The following is a 26,925-nucleotide window of genomic DNA, read 5'->3' as shown; positions in this document are numbered from 1 at the left end:
TGTTGGTGGTGCTGTTCCTGGTGCTCCTGATGTAGGTGTTGCTGGTGCTGATCCTGGTGCTCCTGATGTAGGTGTTGGTGGTGCTGATCCTGGTGCTCCTGAAGTTGGTGGTGCTGTTCCTGGTGCTCCTGATGTCGGTGTTGCTGGTGCTGATCCTGGTACTCCTGATGTAGGTGTTGGTGGTGCTGATCCTGGTGCTCCTGATGTAGGTGTTGGTGGTGCTGTTCCTGGTGCCCCTGATGTAGGTGTTGGTGGTGCTGATCCTGGTGCTCCTGAAGTTGGTGGTGCTGTTCCTGGTGCTCCTGATGTCGGTGTTGCTGGTGCTGATCCTGGTACTCCTGATGTAGGTGTTGGTGGTGCTGTTCCTGGTGCTCCTGGTGTAGGTGTTGGTGGTGCTGTTCCTGGTGCCCCTGATGTAGGTGTTGGTGGTGCTGTTCCTGGTGCTCCTGATGTAGGTGTTGGTGGTGCTGATCCTGGTGCTCCTGATGTAGGTGTTGGTGGTGCTGTTCCTGGTGCCCCTGATGTAGGTGTTGGTGGTGCTGTTCCTGGTGCTCCTGGTGTAGGTGTTGGTGGTGCTGTTCCTGGTGCCCCTGATGTAGGTGTTGGTGGTGCTGGTTCCTGGTGCTCCTGATGCTCCTGATGTAGGTGTTGGTGGTGCTGATCCTGGTGCCCCTGATGTCGGTGTTGGTGGTGCTGTTCCTGGTGCTCCTGATGTTGGTGTTGCTGGTGCTGATCCTGGTACTCCTGATGTCGGTGTTGCTGGTGCTGATCCTGGTACTCCTGATGTAGGTGTTGGTGGTGCTGATCCTGGTGCTCCTGATGTAGGTGTTGGTGGTGCTGGTTCCTGGTGCTCCTGATGTTGGTGTTGGTGGTGCTGGTTCCTGGTGCTCCTGATGTTGGTGTTGGTGGTGCTGTTCCTGGTGCTCCTGATGTAGGTGTTGGTGGTGCTGGTTCCTGGTGCTCCTGATGTTGGTGTTGGTGGTGCTGTTCCTGGTGCCCCTGATGTAGGTGTTGGTGGTGCTGGTTCCTGGTGCTCCTGATGTTGGTGTTGGTGGTGCTGTTCCTGGTGCCCCTGATGTAGGTGTTGGTGGTGCTGTTCCTGGTGCTCCTCGTGTAGGTGTTGGTGGTGCTGTTCCTGGTGCCCCTGATGTCGGTGTTGGTGGTGCTGATCCTGGTGCTCCTGATGTAGGTGTTGGTGGTGCTGTTCCTGGTGCTGCTGGTGTAGGTGTTGGTGGTGCTGATCCTGGTGCTCCTGATGTTGGTGTTGGTGGTGCTGGTTCCTGGTGCTCCTGGTGTAGGTGTTGGTGGTGCTGTTCCTGGTGCTCCTGATGTTGGTGTTGGTGGTGCTGGTTCCTGGTGCTCCTGGTGTAGGTGTTGGTGGTGCTGTTCCTGGTGCTCCTGATGTTGGTGTTGGTGGTGCTGGTTCCTGGTGCTCCTGGTGTAGGTGTTGGTGGTGCTGATCCTGGTGCTGATGTAGGTGTTGGTGGTGCTGATCCTGGTGCTCCTGATGTTGGTGTTGGTGGTGCTGTTCCTGGTACTCCTGATGTTGGTGTTGGTGGTGCTGATCCTGGTGCTCCTGATGTTGGTGTTGGTGGTGCTGATCCTGGTACTCCTGATGTAGGTGTTGGTGGTGCTGGTTCCTGGTGCTCCTGGTGTAGGTGTTGGTGGTGCTGATCCTGGTGCTGATGTAGGTGTTGGTGGTGCTGTTCCTGGTGCTCCTGATGTTGGTGTTGGTGGTGCTGATCCTGGTGCTTCTGATGCAGGTGTTGGTGGTGCTGATCCTGGTGCTCCTGATGTAGGTGTTGGTGGTGCTGATCCTGGTGCTCCTGATATTGGTGTTGGTGGTGCTGATCCTGGTGCTCCTGAAGTTGGTGTTGCTGATCCTGGTGCTCCTGATGTAGGTGTTGGTGGTGCTGATCCTGGTGCTCCTGATGTTGGTGTTGGTTGTGGTGTTCCTGGTGCTCCTGATGTAGGTGTTGGTGGTGCTGGTTCCTGGTGCTCCTGATGTAGGTGTTGGTGGTGCTGATCCTGGTGCTCCTGATGTAGGTGTTGGTGGTGCTGATCCTGGTGCCCCTGATGTAGGTGTTGGTGGTGCTGATCCTGGTGCTTCTGATGCAGGTGTTGGTGGTGCTGTTCCTGGTGCTCCTGATGTAGGTGTTGGTGGTGCTGATCCTGGTGCTCCTGATGTTGGTGTTGGTGGTGCTGATCCTGGTGCTCCTGATGTAGGTGTTGGTGGTGCTGATCCTGGTGCTCCTGAAGTTGGTGTTGCTGATCCTGGTGCTCCTGATGTAGGTGTTGGTGGTGCTGATCCTGGTGCTCCTGATGTTGGTGTTGGTTGTGGTGTTCCTGGTGCTCCTGATGTAGGTGTTGGTGGTGCTGGTTCCTGGTGCTCCTGATGTTGGTGTTGGTGGTGCTGGTTCCTGGTGCTCCTGATGTTGGTGTTGGTGGTGCTGATCCTGGTGCTCCTGAAGTTGGTGTTGCTGATCCTGGTGCTCCTGATGTAGGTGTTGGTGGTGCTGATCCTGGTGCTCCTGATGTAGGTGTTGGTGGTGCTGATCCTGGTGCTCCTGAAGTTGGTGTTGCTGATCCTGGTGCTCCTGATGTAGGTGTTGGTGGTGCTGATCCTGGTGCTCCTGATGTTGGTGTTGGTGGTGCTGATCCTGGTGCTCCTGAAGTTGGTGTTGCTGATCCTGGTGCTCCTGATGTAGGTGTTGGTGGTGCTGATCCTGGTGCTCCTGATGTTGGTGTTGGTTGTGGTGTTCCTGGTGCTCCTGATGTAGGTGTTGGTGGTGCTGTTCCTGGTGCTCCTGATGTTGGTGTTGATGGTGCTGGTTCCTGGTGCTCCTGATGTCGGTGTTGGTTGTGCTGTTCCTGGTGCTCCTGATGTAGGTGTTGGTGGTGCTGTTCCTGGTGCTCCTGATGTAGGTGTTGGTGGTGCTGTTCCTGGTGCTCCTGATGTTGGTGTTGGTGGTGCTGATCCTGGTGCTCCTGATGTAGGTGTTTGTGGTGCTGATCCTGGTGCTCCTGATGTAGGTGTTGGTGGTGCTGTTCCTGGTGCTCCTGATGTTGGTGTTGGTGGTGCTGTTTCTGGTGCTCCTGAAGTTGGTGTTGCTGTTCCTGGTGCTCCTGATGTAGGTGTTGGTGGTGCTGATCCTGGTGCTCCTGAAGTTGGTGGTGCTGTTCCTGGTGCTCCTGATGTAGGTGTTGGTGGCGCTGATCCTGGTGCTCCTGAAGTTGGTGGTGCTGTTCCTGGTGCTCCTGATGTCGGTGTTGGTGGTGCTGATCCTGGTGCTCCTGATGTAGGTGTTGGTGGTTCTGTTCCTGGTGCTCCTGATGTAGGTGTTGGTGGTGCTGATCCTGGTGCTCCTGAAGTTGGTGGTGCTGTTCCTGGTGCTCCTGATGTAGGTGTTGGTGGTGCTGATCCTGGTGCTCCTGATGTAGGTGTTGGTGGTACTGATCCTGGTGCTCCTGATGTAGGTGTTGGTGGTGCTGTTCCTGGTGCTCCTGATGTAGGTGTTGGTGGTGCTGTTCCTGGTGCTCCTGATGTAGGTGTTGGTGGTGCTGATCCTGGTGCACCTGATGTAGGTGTTGGTGGTGCTGTTCCTGGTGCTCCTGATGTAGGTGTTGGAGGTGCTGATCCTGGTGCTCCTGATGTAGGTGTTGGTGGTGCTGTTCCTGGTGCTCCTGATGTAGGTGTTGGTGGTGCTGTTCCTGGTGCTCCTGATGTAGGTGTTGGTGGTGCTGATCCTGGTGCTCCTGATGTAGGTGTTGGTGGTGCTGATCCTGGTGCTCCTGATGTAGGTGTTGGTGGTGCTGGTTCCTGGTGCTCCTGTTGTTGGTGTTAGTGGTGCTGATCCTGGTGCTCCTGATGTAGGTGTTGGTGGTGCTGTTCCTGGTGCTCCTGATGTAGGTGTTGGTGGTGCTGTTCCTGGTGCCCCTGATGTAGGTGTTGGTGGTGCTGATCCTGGTGCTCCTGATGTTGGTGTTGGTGGTGCTGTTCCTGGTGCTCCTGATGTAGGTGTTGGTGGTGCTGATCCTGGTGCTCCTGATGTAGGTGTTGGTGGTGCTGGTTCCTGGTGCTCCTGATGTAGGTGTTGGTGGTGCTGGTTCCTGGTGCTCCTGATGTTGGTGTTGGTGGTGCTGTTCCTGGTGCTCCTGATGTAGGTGTTGGTGGTGCTGGTTCCTGGTGCTCCTGATGTCGGTGTTGGTGGTGCTGTTCCTGGTGCTCCTGATGTAGGTGTTGGTGGTGCTGGTTCCTGGTGCTCCTGATGTTGGTGTTGGTGGTGCTGTTCCTGGTGCTCCTGATGTAGGTGTTGGTGGTGCTGTTCCTGGTGCTCCTGATGTCGGTGTTGGTGGTGCTGATCCTGGTGCTCCTGATGTAGGTGTTGGTGGTGCTGTTCCTGGTGCTCCTGATGTAGGTGTTGGTGGTGCTGTTCCTGGTGCCCCTGATGTAGGTGTTGGTGGTGCTGTTCCTGGTGCTCCTGATGTAGGTGTTGGTGGTGCTGTTCCTGGTGCTCCTGATGTCGGTGTTGGTGGTGCTGATCCTGGTGCTCCTGATGTAGGTGTTGGTGGTGCTGTTCCTGGTGCCCCTGATGCAGGTGTTGGTGGTGCTGTTCCTGGTGCTCCTGATGTAGGTGTTGGTTGTGGTGTTCCTGGTGCTCCTGATGTAGGTGTTGGTGGTGCTGTTCCTGGTGCCCCTGATGCAGGTGTTGGTGGTGCTGTTCCTGGTGCTCCTGATGTTGGTGTTGGTGGTGCTGTTCCTGGTACTCCTGATGTAGGTGTTGGTGGTGCTGATCCTGGTGCTCCTGATGTAGGTGTTGGTGGTGCTGTTCCTGGTGATCCTGATGTCGGTGTTGCTGGTGCTGATCCTGGTGCTCCTGAAGTTGGTGGTGCTGTTCCTTGTGCTCCTGATGTCGGTGTTGCTGGTGCTGATCCTGGTACTCCTGATGTAGGTGTTGGTGGTGCTGTTCCTGGTGCCCCTGATGTAGGTGTTGGTGGTGCTGTTCCTGGTGCTCCTGGTGTAGGTGTTGGTGGTGCTGTTCCTGGTGCCCCTGATGTAGGTGTTGGTGGTGCTGGTTCCTGGTGCTCCTGATGCTCCTGATGTAGGTGTTGGTGGTGCTGATCCTGGTGCTCCTGATGTTGGTGTTGGTGGTGCTGTTCCTGGTACTCCTGATGTAGGTGTTGGTGGTGCTGTTCCTGGTACTCCTGATGTCGGTGTTGGTGGTGCTGTTCCTGGTGCTCCTGATGTTGGTGTTGCTGGTGCTGATCCTGGTACTCCTGATGTCGGTGTTGCTGGTGCTGATCCTGGTACTCCTGATGTAGGTGTTGGTGGTGCTGATCCTGGTGCTCCTGATGTAGGTGTTGGTGGTGCTGGTTCCTGGTGCTCCTGATGTTGGTGTTGGTGGTGCTGGTTCCTGGTGCTCCTGATGTTGGTGTTGGTGGTGCTGTTCCTGGTGCTCCTGATGTAGGTGTTGGTGGTGCTGTTCCTGGTGATCCTGATGTAGGTGTTGGTGGTGCTGATCCTGGTGCTCCTGATGTAGGTGTTGGTGGTGCTGGTTCCTGGTGCTCCTGATGTTGGTGTTGGTGGTGCTGGTTCCTGGTGCTCCTGATGTTGGTGTTGGTGGTGCTGTTCCTGGTGCCCCTGATGTAGGTGTTGGTGGTGCTGGTTCCTGGTGCTCCTGATGTTGGTGTTGGTGGTGCTGTTCCTGGTGCCCCTGATGTAGGTGTTGGTGGTGCTGTTCCTGGTGCTCCTCGTGTAGGTGTTGGTGGTGCTGTTCCTGGTGCCCCTGATGTCGGTGTTGGTGGTGCTGATCCTGGTGCTCCTGATGTAGGTGTTGGTGGTGCTGTTCCTGGTGCTGCTGGTGTAGGTGTTGGTGGTGCTGATCCTGGTGCTCCTGATGTTGGTGTTGGTGGTGCTGGTTCCTGGTGCTCCTGGTGTAGGTGTTGGTGGTGCTGTTCCTGGTGCTCCTGATGTTGGTGTTGGTGGTGCTGGTTCCTGGTGCTCCTGGTGTAGGTGTTGGTGGTGCTGTTCCTGGTGCTCCTGATGTTGGTGTTGGTGGTGCTGGTTCCTGGTGCTCCTGGTGTAGGTGTTGGTGGTGCTGATCCTGTTGCTGATGTAGGTGTTGGTGGTGCTGTTCCTGGTGCCCCTGATGTAGGTGTTGGTGGTGCTGTTCCTGGTGCTCCTGATGTTGGTGTTGGTGGTGCTGATCCTGGTGCTCCTGATGTTGGTGTTGGTGGTGCTGATCCTGGTGCTTCTGATGCAGGTGTTGGTGGTGCTGTTCCTGGTGGTCCTGATGTAGGTGTTGGTGGTCCTGGTTCCTGGTGCTCCTGATGTGGGTGTTGGTGGTGCTGATCCTGGTGCTCCTGATGTAGGTGTTGGTGGTGCTGATCCTGGTGCTCCTGATGTTGGTGTTGGTGTTGCTGATCCTGGTGCTCCTGATGTTGGTGTTGGTGGTGCTGGTTCCTGGTGCTCCTGATGTAGGTGTTGGTGGTGCTGATCCTGGTGCTCCTGATGTTGGTGTTGGTGGTGCTGGTTCCTGGTGCTCCTGATGTAGGTGTTGGTGGTGCTGATCCTGGTGCTGATGTAGGTGTTGGTGGTGCTGTTCCTGGTGCCCCTGATGTTGGTGTTGGTGGTGCTGTTCCTGGTGCTCCTGATGTTGGTGTTGGTGGTGCTGATCCTGGTGCTCCTGAAGTTGGTGTTGCTGATCCTGGTGCTCCTGATGTAGGTGTTGGTGGTGCTGATCCTGGTGCTCCTGATGTAGGTGTTGGTGGTGCTGATCCTGGTGCTCCTGATGTAGGTGTTGGTGGTGCTGATCCTGGTGCTCCTGATGTTGGTGTTGGTTGTGGTGTTCCTGGTGCTCCTGATGTAGGTGTTGGTGGTGCTGATCCTGGTGCTCCTGATGTAGGTGTTGGTGGTGCTGTTCCTGGTGCTCCTGATGTAGGTGTTGGTGGTGCTGATCCTGGTGCTCCTGATGTAGGTGTTGGTGGTGCTGTTCCTGGTGCCCCTGATGTTGGTGTTGGTGGTGCTGTTCCTGGTGCTCCTGATGTTGGTGTTGGTGGTGCTGATCCTGGTGCTCCTGAAGTTGGTGTTGCTGATCCTGGTGCTCCTGATGTAGGTGTTGGTGGTGCTGATCCTGGTGCTCCTGATGTAGGTGTTGGTGGTGCTGATCCTGGTGCTCCTGATGTAGGTGTTGGTGGTGCTGATCCTGGTGCTCCTGATGTTGGTGTTGGTTGTGGTGTTCCTGGTGCTCCTGATGTTGGTGTTGATGGTGCTGGTTCCTGGTGCTCCTGATGTCGGTGTTGGTTGTGCTGTTCCTGGTGCTCCTGATGTAGGTGTTGGTGGTGCTGTTCCTGGTGCTCCTGATGTAGGTGTTGGTGGTGCTGATCCTGGTGCTCCTGATGTAGGTGTTGGAGGTGCTGATCCTGGTGCTCCTGGTGTAGGTGTTGGTGGTGCTGGTTCCTGGTGCTCCTGATGTAGGTGTTGGTGGTGCTGGTTCCTGGTGCTCCTGATGTAGGTGTTGGTGGTGCTGGTTCCTGGTGCTCCTGATGTTGGTGTTGCTGATCCTGGTGCTCCTCATGTAGGTGTTGGTGGCGCTGATCCTGGTGCTCCTGAAGTTGGTGGTGCTGTTCCTGGTGCTCCTGATGTAGGTGTTGGTGGCGCTGATCCTGGTGCTCCTGAAGTTGGTGGTGCTGTTCCTGGTGCTCCTGATGTCGGTGTTGGTGGTGCTGATCCTGGTGCTCCTGATGTAGGTGTTGGTGGTGCTGATCCTGGTGCTCCTGAAGTTGGTGGTGCTGTTCCTGGTGCTCCTGATGTAGGTGTTGGTGGTGCTGTTCCTGGTGCTCCTGATGTAGGTGTTGGTGGTGCTGTTCCTGGTGCTCCTGATGTAGGTGTTGGTGGTGCTGATCCTGGTGCTCCTGATGTAGGTGTTGGTGGTGCTGATCCTGGTGCACCTGATGTAGGTGTTGGTGGTGCTGTTCCTGGTGCTCCTGATGTAGGTGTTGGTGGTGCTGGTTCCTGGTGCTCCTGAAGTTGGTGTTGGTGGTGCTGTTCCTGGTGCTCCTGATGTAGGTGTTGGTGGTGCTGGTTCCTGGTGCTCCTGAAGTTGGTGTTGGTGGTGCTGATCCTGGTGCTCCTGATGTAGGTGTTGGTGGTGCTGATCCTGGTGCTCCTGATGTAGGTGTTGGTGGTGCTGGTTCCTGGTGCTCCTGAAGTTGGTGTTGGTGGTGCTGATCCTGGTGCTCCTGATGTAGGTGTTGGTGGTGCTGTTCCTGGTGCTCCTGATGTAGGTGTTGGTGGTGCTGTTCCTGGTGCTCCTGATGTAGGTGTTGGTGGTGCTGGTTCCTGGTGCTCCTGAAGTTGGTGTTGGTGGTGCTGATCCTGGTGCTCCTGATGTAGGTGTTGGTGGTGCTGGTTCCTGGTGCTCCTGAAGTTGGTGTTGGTGGTGCTGATCCTGGTGCTCCTGATGTAGGTGTTGGTGGTGCTGATCCTGGTGCTCCTGATGTAGGTGTTGGTGGTGCTGGTTCCTGGTGCTCCTGATGTTGGTGTTGGTGGTGCTGATCCTGGTGCTCCTGATGTAGGTGTTGGTGGTGCTGGTTCCTGGTGCTCCTGGTGTAGGTGTTGGTGGTGCTGTTCCTGGTGCTCCTGATGTAGGTGTTGGTGGTGCTGGTTCCTGGTGCTCCTGGTGTAGGTGTTGGTGGTGCTGGTTCCTGGTGCTCCTGATGTCGGTGTTGGTGGTGCTGTTCCTGGTGCTCCTGATGTAGGTGTTGGTGGTGCTGGTTCCTGGTGCTCCTGATGTTGGTGTTGGTGGTGCTGTTCCTGGTGCTCCTGATGTCGGTGTTGGTGGTGCTGATCCTGGTGCTCCTGATGTAGGTGTTGGTGGTGCTGTTCCTCCTATTCCTCATTAGCAGTCCAGGGTAGAACTGCATAAGTTTCTCCCATGCCACAGTGAAGGATGACTTGCTGAAAATTTGCAGGATTACAGCATGACACCAAAATTTAACATCGGAAGTATGATGTGCGACAGAAAATAGAGCAGTTACTACTATTGTTAATGTACTATCAGCAAATAGAATCATAGAATCTTACAGCACAGAAGGGGGCCATTTAACCCTTCGTGCCTGTGCTGGCTGTTTGAAAGAGCTGTCGAATTTAGTCCCATTCTCCAGCTTTCTCCCCATAGTCCTGCAAATTAGTTATTTTCACAGGTATCCTGTGACACTGTTAATGCTGGGTCAGAGGTATGTTGTTCCAGGGGAAGGGGCTGCTACACATTTCCAGTGAAAGAATTTGCAGATACAAAATTTGCCCTAATAGCGTTGTGGAAGGGTTTTTTGTTTGATTTCTGGTGCATACGTATAATATTTTCCTTACCACTCCGGGAAAAGGAATAAATAACTGATGTATTTATGTATAGAAATCTGTTTCAATGAGCAAGCATTTTTGAGTTTTTGATAATAAATCACAGTAACACCAGCTGTAACCATTTTTTGCTTCTGAAACCCCACCTCCTGTGTTATAAAACTTTCACGGACCCCCTGGAACCCAGCACAAGTATTTTTTCGGTATAAAAATTTGTTGCACAATTAAACACCTATCCTTGTAATTATTTTTGTTTTACTTACTTGATATGAAACTTGTTGCTGGTGCTGAGCAGTAATCCTGTCAAAATGTGGAGGTATCTTTGACAAGCACACATGAATGTATTGTCAATCTTTATCCTGGCTCAGTATTTGCATTCATTGATGTCTTTGCTGAAAATCCAACTTTGTATAATTAGGTTGTACTAAATGGAACCAACACTTGTGGTTCCACCGTCCACAACCAGTCTGCAATAAGCCTCTTGGATCAGAGAACGCACTGGAAAGGCAACACCCTGGTTTGCGTTACTGAGTACAAAGCACCGATTGTTTTTCTGGCAACACCTGCTCTGCCCCAGGTATTGCAGCCTTGTCCTTGTGACAGAACATGAAGGGTTTGTGGGGGCTCCAGTGTGGCCAATGTTTAACATATCCCAGACATCTGTGCGGCCACAGCACCTGCCATTTTCTCCCAGCACACCTCTGCACCATTCCATGAGATGATGTGCGTTCTGATCAGACAAGGTTACTGTCTACTAACTGGAAGTTTGGACCTTTCAGCCCATCCCCCGGTTTATTTAGGCTCAGTTTTTTTTTTCAACACCAGGCCTGTTTATATTTAAGACTGCTTTAATGTCACTTTAATTTCAAAACAAGCTTAATTTCATTCGAAGCCCTTTCTTGGTATGTTATTTTTAATCCTGTCCAAAGCCAGCCACAGCAGGAACGATGGTATTGATGACTGTTGATGATGTCCCACTGCTGTTGTTTCCCCTCCCAATATCTGGCACAATATCCAGGGAGGGTGTAAGTGGCCAATAGTGAGTGAGTAGGGGAGAGAGGCACAAAGCAGACCAGCCTCCAGATGTGCCTCGGCTTCAGTGGCACATTGCAGATAGAAATCCAGGCTAAAGTGGCATTGTCACAGGCCGGGAGGTAGTCTGGATCCAGTGAGTGGAGCCATTGTAAATGGTGTGGGGACAGTAATGAAGACAGCTCCTTCTCCCCCTCCTCCATCACCACACCCACCCACTGTATTACAGACCCCTAGAATCCCTGATTGAGAGCCCCTGATTCAGAATACTTCAAAAAATGTTAATGCCTGAAGTTTTGGGCTTGGGATGTGGGTGTCACTGACAAGGCCAGCATTGATTTTCCATCCCTAGTTGCCCTTGACAAAGTGGTGGTGAGTCGCCTTCTTGAACCGCTGCAGTCTGTATGATGAGCTTGCTCCCCTGGTGTAATTCGGCAGAGAGTTCCAGGATTTTGACTCAGTGATGACGAAGGAACAGTGATATATGTCCTAAGTCTGGATGGTGTGTGACTTTGTGTGGAACCTGGAGGTGATGGTTTTCCAATGTACCCGCTGCCTTTCACCTTTCGTCAAGACATCACAAGTAACTCTTTCAGTAAGAATAAATATTTTATACTAAAGTATTTTTTAAATGTTATAAATGTTACTTTTTAGTCTGTAAGTTTTCAGATGGCGGGAGTGAGGAGGTGAGGAGAGAAATGCAAGCTACCAGTTCGAAACTGTAGGATTTGTTATTGACGTTTTGAATAATTCAGCTTCTTTTTTATTCTATTGGTAGCTTTTCTGACTTCCAATGCATGAATCATTGATAGTTCCTGTTACAGACAGGTGACAGACGATAGGGATGGCTCCACCTTTTTCACCTCTCGACTGATTGAAGACAGCACTTTTTTAAAATGTGTATTTTGAACCCCTGAGTGCTTTAATTATTGAGGACAGACAAATGACAGTTTTCTCCTAAGTTTAAAAGAAAGATAAATGTTTATTATACAGCACCCGAAATATACGCAACAACCCACTCTCACACTCTTTCAGATACACACATACACAAGAAAAGATAGAAGTGATAAAGATAACATGTATTAGGTCTGATGATTTTAAAGAGTTCTCTGTTCACCTTGCTTTCCCCCAGTGTGAATACTTGAAACAATGCAGGCCTGTAATCTTTTCCTTGTTCACTGAAGAAAGACTTGGGAGGTTCAGGAAGACAGATGCACTGTTGCAGGTTGCTCTTGTTATATTCCAGCCAAAGGTCAATGGTAATGTCCTGGTACAATTTTTCAGCTAGGGAGTTCAAGGCCAAACTCCAGTTTCTGTCCACATGGAGTTCAATGCTGGCAATCTTAGGCAGGGTCCTTTCTCTTTGATGGCGTAGATGGATCTCTTTTGTCTGCCCAGAATATACCTTTATTAAAGCTCCTTATCAGAAACTTAGGGCTGGATTTTGTGCTCAGTTGGAAGGCGGGTTCTATGGCGGTGGGGGTGAGTTGGGGCAGTGAATTGGCACAGACTTATCCACCATAATGTCAACTCAATGCCATAATGTTGGGTTCCGATTTTCTCGGAGGCAGTGAGGTTCCATGGCGGCACCTCTGCCGCGAAACAACGGGATTGTAGTTTAAATACGTCACATACTGTTTTGCATGCATTAGTATATAATTCGCCATGATCCTACGAAGCATTCGTGATCTTCTACATAATGTGCAGTACTCACATGCCTTCACTTTCCCGTCTTTGAAAAGCTGGTGCCACTGAGGTGAGTGTCCTCGAAGCCTGCAAAGGTTACGTGAGTTATGCGTTGTTATTTTCATGTTTTTTTTCGGCATCGGCATTGCCACTAAACTCAATCATGCAGATGAGAGGGAAGGAAAGGTCACCTGACTTCTTCATCTTGTTTCACAAAAAAAGTGTCTGTTTTGTGCTTATTTCAATAAGTTCATTTTCTAGATTGCGTGGGCGTGATATTCCCCATTTGAGATTTATCCACTCACTTGGCTTGTATTTAACTTGTAAACTCTTCAGTCTGCTCTGTTGCTGCTTTATGAACACAAAATCTGCACCAATCATCTCCAAGAGTTTGGGAATTGAGTTTAGTGTGTCAGGGCGCTATGTTGTACTCGGCCATCATGTTGTAAGAATCTGGTCTGTTGCCATGTCCTTGAGAGGGTACAGAAGAGATTTACCAGAATGGTTCCAGGGATGAGGAATTTTAGCTACAAGGTTATGTTGGAGAAGCTGGGGTTGTTCTCCTTGGAGCAACGAAGATTGAGGGGAGATTTGATAGAGGTGTACAAGATTCTGACTGATTTGGATAGGGTCAATAAGGAAAAACTGTTCCCATGGTAGAGAGACTAAGGGTCATCGACTTAAGGTTTTAAGGCAAGAGATGCAGGGGGGATGTGAGGAAGAACTTTTTTACGCAGCGAGTGGTAATGACCTGGCACTCACTGCCGACGAGGGTAGTGGAAGCTGAGACAATTAATGATTTCAAAAAGAAATTGGATGGGAACTTGAGGAAAATAAACTTGCAAGACTACAGGGATAGAGCTGGGGAATGGGACTAACTGGATTGCTCTGCAGAGACCAGGCATAGACTCAATGGGATAAATGGCCTCCTTCTGTGTTGCAATGACTCTAATAATGACTTTATGTGTGTGGGAGTGACACCTGAAGTATGTTGAGCAATGCACACGCTAGATTTAACATTTTTAATTTATTAATGCAGATATATAATAGACCAATTTCAAATGCTATAATTATATATATGCGGATTCCCACTAGCATCCATTTTGCATGAGTCTCAATATTAAGGTGCTGACTTTCCTCTTTGAGTACAAAATGGGAGAAACGCCCATATTTTATTGCACTTTGCAAACGAATGGGATTGCTGGAACATATAGCTCTGAAATATGCAGGTCCTGAGAATATGACAGCAATGACAAAACTAATGGGCAATCACACTGCTGCTGCAATTATCCATTCACACTTGTCGGCCACCTGAAAAGCTGCTTAACCAGTGTAAATGGGGAAGGTGTGTTAATCTAACTGTGGGTGGTGCACTCTGTGTGGGAAACGGCTGAATGATAAATTAGCAAATTCTGATTCACCGACGAGTCCCTGTATATGCTGATGACCTGGGTTACGGAGAAACATAAGCAGAGTTTCGATGTGGGCGGATGGCTCCCAAACATTGAAAGAAGGTGCCACGTATGGCAGCATTGCCACCGAAAGAGTCCACATATTTCAGCTACTTTGCAAAAGACCCAGAAGACATTGCATAAGTTATAGAGATGCATCAAGGTAAAATATAGTTGTTGTAAAGTAGCACAATCAGAGATTTAAGTACATGAAGGACAGTTGTAGTTGTTACAGATATATGCAAAAGAAAATTATTGTATTGGTATGGTTAGTAGAAATGTAGCAAATAAGGTACTAGAAGTAAAAATAGCAGGGTTATGCAAATTACATTATACATTCTGTTTCTGTTCAAAGCTTCCGCCCCATACTCTTAACTTGTGTTGACAAAATAAGACAGTTTGCAAAAGCAAAGCTGTGTCTTCTATGAAGTGAAACTTTCAGTCTTAGTTGTGAAATAAATAAGACAAGTGAGACAGAGGATAAACAATAATCCTTTTCAATGGTATTCGGTTCAAGAGGCGACATAGACTTCCCAAAATGTCCTCCTGTCTACTCTGAATTCTCATGGTGTCAGACTATATTATTCAGGCTAAAACTAACAGGAACATTTATTTACAAACGGGATAAATACAGAGAGGCAATAAACACAATAGTCTAGAAATCTGACACTGTTTCGAGGCTTATTGCAGTAATAGGGCTCAAGTAACTTTTTTGGCAGGTAAATAGGGCAGAAGCCACTTACATCAGTTCTGCACCCCAAAATCGATTCTCCCAAATACCATCATGCACATTGTGGCCCTTCTCATAACCCACCTACTGAGTCTTGACCAATGTTCCCTCTAACTTTTCCTTGTACTAGGTGGGCTAAAACACCTCTGAACATTACTTTTTTGTCCACGGGCAGCTTACATTTTTAAAAGTTACTGAACATTCAGAAGTTGTGAGCGGCCTGTTTATTTCAATGTGCGGTACATTCCAGATCACTGCGTGGCTGCGGGGAACATTGGTCCTGGGTGAGCTTATTTATATATATTATAACACTGGCCTGAAACTCTGTGTTTCCTGTTTTCTCCTTTGTATGGTACTCAGGGTAAGTGACTATGCTAATTTTGTTAGAGTTGTACCACCCACTCCCTTCCAGTGGAGGTAGTGAAAATGCGACATGACTCACTCTGTGGAATTTCTAGGCCACAGTACTAATTTTACGTTACTTGTGCTATGCAATATTTTAACCATTCCAAAAAAAAAAGTCCAAAATCTTTGTAATACCTTCTGAAATCTTTTAACTGAAATTCTGGTTAAACATTACACCAGTTTTCCAAGGATTTCTACGGCTCTTCCACCAAAGTTACAGTGAGTGAGCAGGAGAAACCCCAACGGCGGCAAAGACCTCTGGATCACCTCTGTTGAATATGGATCCTTCAGTCATTCACAAGGCCTGAAATTGTCTTGTACACATAATGAATAATGCATTTCCCCTCTCTAATGATATGGAATCATTGTAAGCATTACACATGGCCTCGAAAACCTGCAAAAAGATGGCAAAACATTTCAGTAACCTAACGATTGCAAAATTAGGAAGGACTTAGCAACTCTGCACAGACTTGATCAAACCATTTCCTTTCCTAACTTTGTTGTACAGTTTATAATTCTTTAGTGAAATCTAATTATGTTGAGTTGCTGCCAGCTGTTTCACTTCTTGGTTTCCCGGTATGATATTTGCCGAAGGAAATTCAAACAGAAGGACATTTTTAAAAAGTCATGGCAGCAAAGGCTTATCTTGAGATCTGCTGGGCCATGATAGTGAGGCTCCCACTCCTGCAGCTAATCATAGTGATCAGATCAAGGAAAGACTAATATTTGAACACGAGCAGAGCTGGGATTATTAATTATTTAAAGGACTGTAAAAACTGAAGCAGGTTATTTATTACTCCCATTTTTATCCGAGAGGTAGGAGGACCTGCCTTCAAACTGACTAGATGATTAACAGGGACAACATCAATCTGCAAATGCCAGGAAAAGTTCTCAGGCAACTTTGCATTGATCTTTTTCAGTAAACTTCAGAACATTTTACTTCATTTTGTTTAAATCAATCGGTACTCTTATGAGTAGTTCTTTTCTGTCACATATGTCACGAGATGATATCACAGAAGAATTTTGTGATTTGAAGAGGAATCAGTCATTCAGCGGCTTTCTACTGCTTTCCCCTTCTCTGAGGGAACACAGTGGCACAGATTTTATCCTACCAATGGGAGTCTCGATGTCTGGAAAAAGTGACGCTGAGAACCCTGCGTCTCCTCTTCTGTGGAAGGCCTGCCCAATCTAGTGCCAGTTCGACAATTATGTGGAGGGCGGTGGGCCTTCCAGAGGATCAAGGACCCTGGCGATGGAAGTACTGCCCTCTGAGAGCTGCTGACCAATCGGAGGCCAGCCGCTCTTTCAGTGAGCAGTGCCACAGCGGAGGTGGTGGCTTCTGCCATTGGAGCACCCACCCAAGGCCCAAGAGTGGCGCTGGACCCAGGCCACAGATAGGTGGGGTGGGAGGGTGGGGATCATTGGGGAGAGGGGTATAGGGGGGTCGGTAGCAAGGACAGGGGGGTCTCTCATTGGGCCCCCCACCGTCCCGATGCCGGGCCCCTCGTTCAGGCACTAAATGCTTTTTAACGAGGGACCTCCCCCCCCCCACCCCCGCCACAGAGTACGAAAGCAGCCCACACGGTTTCTCGTGCCGTACTTTCTGTGCAGCGACAGTGATGCCCGCTGCACGGCTAATTGCGGCCACGGTTTGATGAGGCCATTAATTGGGCATTAATTGCCCAGTTAAGGGCCTCAATTCACAGGCCTTCCCGCCCTGGTCTTAATTTTGGCCAAGGCAGGAAGGTGGCGGGGTCCACCCCTGCCATTATCCCACCCGATTATATACTCTCTCCAACTCCAAACCCACGCTGGGAAGAGCATAAAATTGCCCCCAGTTGTTCCCTGCTTCTTTCTCCTTGTGCCCACTTTGGGTCTCCTGCACCATGTACCATCTGGGGCGAAGAGGCACAGTGAGTAACCAACCTCCACTAATGCAGCTCTAGGCCATGACAGCCTCTGGGCTGGATTTTACAGACCCCCTCGACGTTGGGGATCGTGCCGTAGTGGGGCCATAAAATGCCTCCAGGAGAGTGCCGCCACGCACCACAATGCCAGGAGGGCCTGGCCTGATATTGCTGGTGGCGACAAGGCCTCATGGTGGCCCCTCCGCCGCTTGGCGACAGAACCCCCATTTACATATTTAAATAAATGGAAATAGAAGCATCAATCATACTTACGGCCCCGCCTTCTGTCCCGCTGCGACCTTCCTGCCGCTGACCAGCACTCCCACGCCTTCGGATCTCCTTCCAGGGAAATGAGGTGGAACAGTTGTGGGGAGGGGGGAGGAGGTATGTTTCTCAGTGCGGGGGGGTGCCAGGGAGAGGGGTCAAAGTATATCATTGGTGCAGGGGATGGTGGGAAGTGTTTTAGGTTAAAATTTATGCAGTTTGGGTGGGGGTGGAAGGTCAGGTGGACAAGGTAAGTGTTTTGATAGGGAGAGGGCAAGTAATTAATTTCATTGTTATTGGGGGTGGGAGAGGGGCAAAATAAATCTATTTAATTTTTTTTCATTCACTTTAACTTTAAATATTTAAATTTAACAGTAGGGCCTATGCACAGGCAGCTGATGCCATTGCTGGGGATGGACAGCCGGCTCCTCCATATGATTGGAGAGACAGCCCACCCTGGCTATTTAAATGAGCTGCAGAGCTTAGGAATGTGGCAGCTCCGTGACGTGCGGCCCACCATTGTTTCCGCCCGCCACCAATTTGGGCGGCGCAATTGAAACATTCAGCCCTCTACCTTGGATTTTCACTCATTGCCGGTGGACCTATCCTTCTCCCCTCTCCAACAATGCGTTGCCCTGAGGCTGCTGGTTGCACTCAGGGACACCAGTCCTTGGGATCACTTGTAATAATAAATGGAAGCACGCCTGATCCTCATGACCCCACTCCTGATGACCCCACTCCTGATGACCCCACTCCTGATGACCATCACTCCTGATGCCAGAACGTCTCCCGCCCTCAGCCTCCTAACCCAATCCCCTATTCAAACCCTTGCCAATTGGCCTTCTCTTCAACCTCCTGATCTGACCTCTCCCCAGCCTCCTGTCCTGATGACCGAACCTCCCACCCCACCCTCACTGCCTCCTGACCCAATCCCCCATCCAATCCCTCCCTCTGTCCTGGCCTCCACTCCCAAGCCTCACTCCGGCCCCAGCCTTCTCAAGTCCTTCCAGCGACCTTTTCTAAAAAATAACAAAGTCCAGCATTTATGGAATCTCTTCAGTCTTTCAAATGAATCAATTTCCACAATTTTTAAACACGAGTCCTCAAAAATTATTTAAAAATTGAAGCACTTTCATAACAGTATGTTTTTTCTTTCAGTTTTATGTTGTCGCTGACTTCTTTAATTGTCCATGGCTGACTGTTTTGGCAAGTAGAACTCTTGCCCTTTAGGGGTATAAACTGGTTCTGTATCACGTTAAATTTTTCTTTGAACACCTCCCTCTACTCTTCCGTTGTTTTACTCATTAACAGATTTGCAGTTTATTGGGGATAGTCTCTGTCTCATCGCATTGAAGTCAGCCTTACCTAAATCTAGAATCTTAGTAGCTGTTTCACATTTCTCTCTTTCAAACACTATGTTGAACTCGATCATATTATGATCACTATGAGATAAATTCTCACACTGGTTAAATCTGGTTCATTGCTCATTGCTAACTACAATGAGGTCTGTTCCCTTGTTGGTTCTGTGATATATTGGACTGAATTTCCATTTCAGGGTAGAGCTTGGCTACCCGACCCAAACCCAACGGGACCCGACGACATGTGTTGGGTTAGGGCTGGGTCGGGTCGCTCTTCCGGGTCCGACATTCTGGTTTGGGTCGGGCCGGGCCGGATCGGACACAGTGACAGCCAGGATGTCAAAGCGGGAAACACTCTGCACTAGTCTGCAGTGAGTGATTCCATCCAAGGTAGAGCACAACCTCCTCAATAAAGTTGATTCTGTTCCGGTGGTCGGGTCGGGTCGGGCATGGGAAAAAATGAAAGGACTCGGGCTGGGTCGGGCTCTGGTCGGATGTGGTTCTGTTGGGCTCGGGTCGGGTTTCATTTGCAGACCCGAGCAGGCCTTTATTTTAGGGGCGGGAAACAGGAGTTGGGTCTATTTCCAGGTCCTGAACATGCCCCCTGGGGAGAAACAGTCACTCTTCGGGGTGGGTTCCCTGTCTAATTAAGGGTGGTGGGTGGGCCCTGGAGACTGGAAGGCCAATCAGTGGCCTTCCAGCTTGAGAGGAGCAGCAGGCTGCAGTAAATGGCAAGTAACTGAGAGGGTGATTCAACATGAAGGCACCCTTTCACCAAACATTTTAAAAATTCAAACAAAAAATAGAACAAGCAGCCAGGTCAGTACTGCAGGTGGGGAATCCCTCTACAGAACTGCCTTTGGCTGCACCCACATCCAGGTAGGCAGGGAGGGCCTGTAGGCCTGCCTGGAGCACTGGTACCCTGGCCTGCCACTGGGTGCCCAGCTCCAGGCAGTTAAACTGCCCCCCCCGGCTTATTGGGAAACTGGAAGTCGACAGGAAAATTCCCATCAGCCTCCTTTAACTGCCCTCAATGAGGCTGTTGATGACCCTGATTGGCTGTCCCGAACCCTCCTCTCCTCAAATTGCCGGCACCAGGAACGGTATCGGGAAACCGGCATGCCAACTGGCGCCGGTATGTTTAGGCCCCATCCACCTCCATTCCTGACCTTGGCAGGGCCCAAAAATTCAGCCCTTTGTTGCTGAAAACTATCCTGGACACAATCAAGAAATTCACTACTTTTTCGGCATCTGTTGGGCTGCTTATCTCGATCTATATCAAGGTTAAACTCCCCCACTAAAACCATCCTGCCTTTGCTACATGCTTGCTTAATCTCAGCATTTATACAAGCCATCCCGACGCGGCTTCCTGCTATTTTATCACCGTCTCCCCAAACCTCAATTCCTGCCATCTGGGAGCTGGTAAAATTTCAAGCCTCGCACTCTGTTAACATTGCTTTCATTTCATGACCATTCTGTGCTACCACTCTCCACCTGCCCAACTGTGCATCTGAAAATGGTATTCCCAAATGTCTGGACCATTGTGTGAAGGACCCTTAGTGTGGAGTCTGGGAGTGAGCCCAACTCTATTCTAGCCTCCAGGTAAGTGCATTGCTAGTACCTGAGCTGGTGGCTGTGATTGTTAGGTCAAGTGATGGAGCCTCTAGATCACTGCTGTGCTGTTGCTCTCTCCTCCCTCTGGGGCTGCTATAGCTGGGCAGACAGCAGTTCTCAGCTGTCTGACAGCAGGAAATCAGAAGGGGAGGTTGGGGTGAGTGAAGTGGGTTGGGGTGGGAAGCAAGAAGTCCATGGTCACACCATCAGCAGCTTGCTCATCATGCTGGATGAGGTTGAGCTGGGAGTTGAAAAGTGGCATAAGGCAGGAACATGCCATCATCTTCAATGTCCTCAGTGATGCCAGATGTCACGGACCCCCATCGCAGCCAACAATATGATGCAGAGAATCATCCTCTCTTTAGGGATCAGGAGATGCAGGCGTTCTTGTCACCCCATGAGTACTGCTCTGCGCCCTTCTTTTGTCTGCCACCTTTTCCTGCAAGAGAAAAGGAAAAATGCTAGAGATTGTGTTGGACTGTGTTTGGTTGATGTGCCTGCCATAGCTGAATAGCAGTAAGTATGTGTAGGGTACAGAACATTTATAAACTGCCCACTTCGATCTGAATGAGCACAGGCACGTCATGAAACAGGACCCTGTAAAGTGGGGCAACCCACTTTCTAGCCCCATGTGTTTAAGGCTCCAGGACTATGTCCAACCAGCATTAGTAACCCTAGGGGAGGATAACTGGGATGGGGAGGTGATGAGGAAGGCACCACAGAGTCTGAAAAAACTATCAGAAGAAACCAAAAAAGCAGGAGACAGAGATGAAAATTGGTAAGTCAGCAGCAACAACAACTGGTATTTCTATAGTTGTTTGCTCATCATGTGCTGTTTATTGAAAGCCATGTTTAATTGGCTAAATCGAGACCAAGCACTTGGTTCTAAATTCAGACATTAAGTGTGTACTGAGTTCTGTGATAGCCATGGCAAAGAAACATGATCGCTCATTAAAGTTAATCACTGGCTCCTTGTTGCTCCTGTTCTGTATTACACAGCAATTAGCAGCTCCAATAACAGGTTATGAGGAATAAAATGCACTGCGAGGAATATTTCATTAGACCCCTCCCTCCCGCCATGCCCCAATACACTTGTAAACAATAAAAGCAGCCTGACTGATAGCTAGACACGAGCCCTGCACTCTCCAACAGTGCATTCTGAATAGATCAGCTGACTGCACGGTGTTGAGAATACAATTAGTACTGTAAGAAACCAATCGAATGTGACAGGACCGTGGGATCACACTGAGAGGAGCCTGTGTTGAAGGTGCTCCAGCATCTTGCCATTCAATAGCTGTCAGCCTTCATTACAACTCCTCTTGGCTGATGCAGAACAGAAGATTTATACACTATTATAGATAAAGGAAGATGTGATCAGGTGGCCAAACTGCTATGTCTGATGCCATGTTCACGCAAGGAACAGTTATGAACTAAAGTGAACTGGAGCAATTATGAGCTGTAAAAATGAATTGATGAGCTAAACTCCAAAAATGGGCACACATTCTCTGCAGACAAGATGAAATAAGAGGTCAGGTACCTCTCCTGTACTGCAAAGGTACATAGCAACTGTTGGAGACTAAACCCATCATCACGTCTACACTAGTCCTGGGGAAGGCGCGTTAAAATGCTAAACAGCCCATTCAATGCTAAATGGCTCCGATCTTCAAGAATTGGGTTGACAAAGGAGTCAACAAGCAAGGAGACTCTGGATTCAAAGCCAAGATAATAGGTGGAACATGATATCACATTATCGAGATAAGCCACATACAAACCCCATTGTGTAGCAATGCCCACAGGTTCAAAGGCATTGTATGAACACACAACGGAATTGCATCCACAGTCACCTGTCCGAAACCAAGCCTGATAAAGATTTTTTCCTCAAAAAAGATCTCTCTAAAAGCCAGCGACAGAGAGCCAGCCAGACAGGGAAGCTGAGAGATCCATTCCAGCCAAGAGGTCCCTGCCTCTAACATCTTTAAACCAAAGAGGCAGGAACTGAAAGGTGACGTTAAACTCCCCAACGGGAAATCATAACAGGATTTCTCGCCACCAACTTTGACTCAATCTTAATGAGAGAAGTCTGCAATACTTCACTGAACAAAAAAAATGTCTGCAATGCTGTTAAAAAATTCTTCACAGAAACCCAGGAAGATTTCAAAAGAGAAATCTTCTACAACAATCGGAATTAAATGCAGGCTATCATGTAATAACTAATTCTTCGTGTGTGTGTGCTTGTGTGAATGGGTGAGGTTGCGAATACCTTTCGGGTATTGTCTGACAAACAATTCAACATTCTTCTATTCATATGAGAAAACCTATAGTCCGTTAATTTATTTCAAAACAAAACACTCAGGAACAACAAAAATCTTTATAAATAAAACACAGTCTACGGTCAGTTGAGAGGTGAAGAGTGCAAGTCTTCCACAACAGCTCTCGTCGGCGGTAACACTGAACTCGGAGGCCGATAAGGAAAGAAAGAACATGGATTTACGTCAGGCAAGTAAATTTTAAATTAAATGTAATTCCTCAGTACAGCAACTGAGTACACCGGGCATTATGTTGGTGCACACAGGGTGTCAGGAGGAGCAAAGATGTGAGAACAGTGTGTACTGACAGTGAAGAGGATGTTAGAGGGAGTGCGCTGTGAGTGAGGAGGATGTTAGAGGAAATGCGCTGTGAGTGAGGAGGATGTTAGAGGGAATGCGCTGTGAGAGAGGAGGATGTTAGAGGGAGTGCGCTGTGAGTGAGGAGGATGTTAGTGGGAGTGCGCTGTGAGTGAGGAGGATGTTGGAGGGAGTGCGCTGTGAGTGAGGACGATGTTGGAGGGAGTGCGCTGAGTGGGGAGGATGTTAGAGGGAGTGCGCTGTGAGTGAGGACAATGTTCGAGGGAGTGCGCTGTGACTTAGGAGGATGTTAGAGGGAGTGCGCTGTGAGTGAGGAGGATGTTCGAGGGAGTGCGCTGTGAGTGAGGAGGATGTTAGAGGGAGTGCGCTGAGTGGGGAGGATGTTAGAGGGAGTGCGCTGTGAGTGAGGACAATGTTCGAGGGAGTGCGCTGTGACTTAGGAGGATGTTGGAGGGAGTGCGCTGTGAGTGAGGAGGATGTTCGAGGGAGTGCGCTGTGAGTGAGGAGGATGTTAGAGGGAGTGCACTGTGAGTGAGGAGGATGTTAGAGGGATTGCGCTGTGAGTGAGGAGGAAGTTAGAGGGATTGCGCTGTGAGTGAGGAGGATGTTAGAGGGAGTGCGCTCTGAATGGGGAGGATGTTAGAGGGATTGTGCTTTGAATGGGGAGGATGTTAGAGGGATTGTGCTTTGAGTGAGGTGGATGTCAGAGGGAGTGCGCTGTGAGTGAGGAGGATGTTAGAGGGAGTGCGCTGTGAGTGAGGAGGATGTTAGAGGGAGTGCGCTGTGAGTGAGGAGGATGTTAGAGGGAGTGCACTGTGAGTGAGGAGGAAGTTAGAGGGAGTTCGCTGTGAGTGAGGAGGAAGTTAGATGGATTGCGCTGTGAGTGAGGAGGATGTTAGAGGGAGTGCGCTGTGAGTGAGGAGGATGTTAGAGGGAGTGCGCTGACAGTGAGGAGGATGTCAGAGGGAGTGCGCAGTGAGTGAGGGGGATGTTAGAGGGAGTGCGCTGTGAGTGAGGAGGATGTTAGAGGGAGTGCGCAGTGAGCAAGGGGGATGTTAGCGGGAGTGCGCTGTGAGTGAGGAGGATGTTACAGGGAGTACGCTGTGAGTGAGTAGGATGTTAGAGGCTGTGCCCTGACAGTGAGGAGGATGATAGAGGGAGTGCGCAGTGAGTGAGGGGGATGTTAGCGGGAGTGCGTTGTGAGTGAGGAGGATGTTACAGGGAGTACGCTGTGAGGGAGGAGGATGTTACAGGGAGTACGCTGTGAGTGAGGAGGATGTTAGAGGCAGTGCCCTGACAGTGAGGAGGATGTTAGAGGGAGTGCACTGTGAGTGAGGAGGATGTTAGAGGCTGTGCCCTGACAGTGAGGAGGATGTTAGAGGGAGTGCGCAGTGAGTGAGGGGGATGTTAGCGGGAGTGCGTTGTGAGTGAGGAGGATGTTACAGGGAGTACGCTGTGAGTGAGGAGGATGTAATTGGGAGTTCGCTGTGAGTGAGGAGGATGTTAGAGGGAGTGCGCTGTGAGTGAGGAGGATGTTAGAGGGAGTGCGCAGACAGTGAGGAGGATTAGATTAGATTAGATTAGAGATACAGCACTGAAACAGGCCCTTCGGCCCACCGAGTCTGTGCCGAACATCAACCACCCATTTATACTAATCCTACACTAATCCCATATTCCTACCAAACATCCCCACCTGTCCCTATATTTCCCTACCACCTACCTATACTCGTGACAATTTATAATGGCCAATTTACCTATCAACCTGCAAGTCTTTTGGCTTGTGGGAGGAAACCGGAGCACCCGGAGAAAACCCACGCAGACACAGGGAGAACTTGCAAACTCCACACAGGCAGTACCCGGAATCGAACCCGGGTCCCTGGAGCTGTGAGGCTGCGGTGCTAACCACTGCGCCACTGTGCCGCCCTATGTTCGAGGGAGTGCGCTGTGAGTGAAAAGGATGTTAGAGGGAGTGTGCTGTGAGTGAGGAGGATGTTAGAGGGACTGCGCTGAAAGTGAGGAGGATGTTAGAGGGAGTGCGCAGACAGTGAGGAGGATGTTAGAGGGAGTGCGCTGTGAGTGAGGAGGATGTTAGAGGGAGTGCGCTGAAAGTGAGGAGGATGTTAGAGGGAGTGCGCAGACAGTGAGGAGGATGTTCGAGGGAGTGCGCTGTGAGTGAGAAGGATGTTCGAGGGAGTGCGCTGTGAGTGAGGAGGATGTTAGAGGGAGTGCGCTGTGAGTGAGGAGGATGTTAGAGGGAGTGCGCTGATAGTGAGGAGGATGTTGGAGGGAGTGCGCTGATAGTGATGAGGATGTTAGAGGGAGTGCGCTGTGAGTGAGCAGGATGTTAGAGGGAGTGCGCTGTGAGTGAGCAGGATGTTAGAGGGAGTGCGCTGATAGTGATGAGGATGTTAGAGGGAGTGCGCTGTGAGTGAGGAGGATGTTAGAGGGAGTGCGCTGTGAGTGAGGAGGATGTTAGAGGGAGTGCGCTGAAAGTGAGGAGGATATTAGAGGGAGTGCGCAGAGAGTGAGGAGGATGTTCGAGGGAGTGCGCTGTGAGTGAGAAGGATGTTAGAGGGAGTGCGCTGATAGTGTTGAGGATGTTAGAGGGAGTGCGCTGTGAGTGAGGAGGATGTTAGAGGGAGTGCGCTGATAGTGAGGAGGATGTTAGAGGGAGTGCGCTGATAGTGATGAGGATGTTAGAGGGAGTGCGCTGTGAGTGAGGAGGATGTTAGAGGGAGTGCGCTGTGAGTGAGGAGGATGTTCGAGGGAGTGCGCTGAAAGTGAGGAGGATGTTAGAGGGAGTGCGCAGACAGTGAGGAGGATGTTCGAGGGAGTGCGCTGATAGTGAGGAGGATGTTCGAGGGAGTGCGCTGTGAGTGAGAAGGATGTTAGAGGGAGTGCGCTGTGAGTGAGGAGGATGTTAGAGGGAGTGCGCTGTGAGTGAGGAGGATGTTAGAGGGAGTGCGCTGAAAGTGAGGAGGATGTTAGAGGGAGTGCGCAGACAGTGAGGAGGATGTTCGAGGGAGTGCGCTGTGAGTGAGAAGGATGTTAGAGGGAGTGCGCTGATAGTGTTGAGGATGTTAGAGGGAGTGCGCTGTGAGTGAGGAGGATGTTAGAGGGAGTGCGCTGATAGTGAGGAGGATATTAGAGGGAGTGCGCTGATAGTGATGAGGATGTTAGAGGGAGTGCGCTGTGAGTGAGGAGGATGTTAGAGGGAGTGCGCTGTGAGTGAGGAGGATGTTCGAGGGAGTGCGCTGAAAGTGAGGAGGATGTTAGAGGGAGTGCGCAGACAGTGAGGAGGATGTTCGAGGGAGTGCGCTGTGAGTGAGAAGGATGTTAGAGGGAGTGCGCTGATAGTGTTGAGGATGTTAGAGGGAGTGCGCTGTGAGTGAGGAGGATGTTAGAGGGAGTGCGCTGATAGTGAGGAGGATGTTAGAGGGAGTGCGCTGATAGTGTTGAGGATGTTAGAGGGAGTGCGCTGTGAGTGAGGAGGATGTTAGAGGGAGTGCGCTGTGAGTGAGGAGGATGTTAGAGGGAGTGCGCTGATAGTGAGGAGGATGTTAGAGGGAGTGCGCTGATAGTGATGAGGATGTTAGAGGGAGTGCGCTGATAGTGATGAGGATGTTAGAGGGAGTGCGCTGTGAGTGAGGAGGATGTTAGAGGGAGTGCACTGTGAGTGAGCAGGTTGTTAGAGGGAGTGCATTGACAGTGAGTAGGATTTTTTTTTTTTTATTCATTCACGGAATGTGGGCATCGCTGGCCAGGCCAGCATTTATTGCCCATCCCAAATTGCCCTTGAGAAGGTGGTGGTGAGCTGCCTTCTTGAACCACTGCAGTCCATGTGGGGTAGGTATACCCACAGTGCTGTGAGGAAGGGAGTTCCAGTATTTTGACCCAGCGACAGTGAAGGAATGGAGATATAGTTCCAAGTCAGGATGGTGTGTGACTTGGAGGGGAACTTGCAGGTGGTGGTGTTCCCATGTATTTGCTGCCCTTGTCCTTCTAGTTGGTAGAGGTCGCGGGTTTGGAAGGTGCTGTCGAAGCAGCCTTGGTGCATTGCTGCAGTGCATCTTGTGGATGGTACACAGTGCTGCCAATGTGCGTCGGTGGAGGGAGTGAATGTTTGTAGATGGGGTGCCAATCAAGCGGGCTGCTTTGTCCTGGATGGTGTCAAGCTTCTTGAGTGTTGTTGGAGCTGCACCTATCCAGGCAAGTGGAGAGTATTCCATCAAACTCCTGACTTGTGCCTTGTAGATAGTGGACAGGCTTTGGGGAGTCAGGAGGTGAGTTACTCGCCTCAGGATTCCTAGCCTCTGACCTGCTTTTGCAGCCACGGTATTTATATGGCTACTCCAGTTCAGTTTCTGGTCAATGGTAGCCCCTAGGATGTTGATAGTGGGGGATTCAGCGATGGTAATGCCGTTGAATGTCAAGGGGAGATGGTTAGATTCTCTCTTGTTGGAGATGGTCATTGCCGGCACTTGTGTGGCGCAAAT

This window comes from Heterodontus francisci, chromosome 14 (genome assembly GCF_036365525.1).
Source record: "Heterodontus francisci isolate sHetFra1 chromosome 14, sHetFra1.hap1, whole genome shotgun sequence".
NCBI lineage: Eukaryota > Metazoa > Chordata > Chondrichthyes > Heterodontiformes > Heterodontidae > Heterodontus > Heterodontus francisci.
This window is presented reverse-complemented; position numbering follows the sequence as displayed.